The sequence below is a fragment of the Chenopodium quinoa genome, unplaced genomic scaffold, assembly GCF_001683475.1.
Source record: "Chenopodium quinoa cultivar QQ74 unplaced genomic scaffold, ASM168347v1, whole genome shotgun sequence".
Taxonomy (NCBI): domain Eukaryota; kingdom Viridiplantae; phylum Streptophyta; class Magnoliopsida; order Caryophyllales; family Amaranthaceae; genus Chenopodium; species Chenopodium quinoa.
The window spans coordinates 656,695-658,918 of record NW_018743444.1 but is presented as its reverse complement, the minus strand read 5'-3'; positions in this window follow the sequence as shown (position 1 = coordinate 658,918).

Genomic DNA, 2,224 nt, shown 5'->3' with positions numbered 1-2,224 from the left:
CCATGGCAGCACAACCAAATCACTTGCGCCGGGATGCCCTGCGGAACTAATCCTGTTGCACGCGACACCTGCTGTGGCAGAATGTTCAAAACCCTAATCCTACCCATTCCTTATAAATAGAGGCTTAATCCGAGGCTCAAAAACACAGAAAAATAACCTAAAACTCTGGCTGAATACTTGTGAACTTGTGCTACCTAAACCCTCTTGTCCTAAACACTCACCCCTTGATATTTTGTTACTACGGTGGAGGTTCCCCAACAAGAAGGTGTTCATAAGTGTTCTAAACGGAGATCTAGCAAAGAGAAGTTGTAAATTCTCAAGCACTTGGATAAATCATATTTATTTTCGTGTTTAAAGGAACCTTAATTAATTAATTAGTGTTATTTGATCACCTTAAAAGACTGTTGATGTTTAAAGGTTTTGATGATGAGGAACTTAAGTTACAGCAAACTCATCTCATAAAGACTTTTCAAGTGTTTGTTTAGCTTAGGTGAAATTGATCTTTGAGATGGAAGAAGTAACTGATGCTGAGAAGACTTGAAGGAGTTCTTTATCAAGAAAGTTATTCATAATAGAAGAAGAGTTCCCTAATAGGAACTGAGTTCCTTCACAGGAACGTTCCTTCACAGGAACTTGAAGATTGCTGACTAAGATCTTTAGAGGAACTTAGTAAGCGTGGAGTCAAAGTAAACCTACCAGAACAAGAGTGCAGCGCAGCAATGTTTTAGTTAAGATTTTATCTTCTAGATTCATTGTTAAATATGTTACGTAGGATATGCAAAAGATAAAAGATAGAAATCAGAAAAAGATTTTCTTTAAATATTTATCTCTTAAAATCAGTTTGTTAAAAAGATATTATGCTTTTTAATTAAATATTTCTATCTTATTTTCTGAAAAGATTTTCTTCAAAGGATTTAGTTAAAAACCGTGTTTTAAGATAAGTTAAGTTTTACTTATTTATCTTTATGTAAACCTACTGTTTATACAAGTAATACTTGTATAAATAGTAGAGAAGAACATGGACCTAGTTTTTGGTGAGTTTTATGCGTGAAGAATTTACAGAGCTTAGTCGTGTAAGTTTTCCAGGCTTATCATACTGTCATATTAGTTTCGGGTTTCATGCATAGCTTGCCTATCATATACTAGGTGTTAACTCTTGTATTTGGTTTTTGGTTTATTTGGGTGAGAGTATTTTTATCATTGCATACAGAGAGAGCTTCTGGTGAGAAGGGGAAAGATATGTACTGAGGGAGTACGAGAGAGTCTGAGTGTGGGACTCATACTGGGTAGAACAATGATCTGTTCTGTAGCAAGTTCATTGAGAAACTTGTGAGTAAAGGCTGAATTGTAATAGGTTGTAACTTGGTGTTTGCCCTTTTATAGTGGAACTATTTGTGTTTGAAATCCCTAAGGTAGGGTCGAGGTTTTACTTCTAGTTGGGCACTAGAAGGTTTCCTCGTAAAATTCTGTGTGCATCGCAAGTTCCTATTTTATTCTGTTTTATATTTGCAAAATTATTATTTAGGAACTCAACTTCAATTCACCCCCCCCCCTCTTGTAGTGTTCATCTCAATTAACAAAGACTAATTAATTGTTTCTACATAGAATCTTGCGTGAAATAAAGATTAGAATTGGATAATTAATTGTTCGTTGATCACTTAAGCCAAGGCGAATATTGTTTATTTTCTTGTTCCTTGCACGAAATTGATTAAATAAAGAATAACGGCGTTGCAATGTAATTCCTACGTGAATTAACGTGTGTAAATAAAATAAACTAACTTAGTTTTAGGTATCGCGTTTCATATATTGTTTGGTAATGAAATCGCAAAAAAGGAAGAGCTAGTAGAGGTCGTACCAGGGCTGGAATAGCGATTAATCCCTAAAAGGAACGTTATTTTAGTACCCTCGCTCCCGAACTCAGTTCTAGTTTATGTAGACCAATTTGGGCATGGGTAACCTTACGATACGTGCTAATTTTTCCATGAACTCCACATAGAAGAAAGGCATGAACGAGGTTTATGAGTTTTCCTAAAACTCATTGGCGACTCCTACTTGTTTCTTACAAAAAATCGTGATGAGAGTATCATTTCTAATTCAAGATCTCCCAAACAGTGAGGAACTCAAATCCTAATACACCCTAACTAGTGTTAAGTCCTAGGCTTTTAAGTGGCCATGGGAATCTAATGAATGACCCCTTATGATGGGATCACCCTCCTTACAGTAT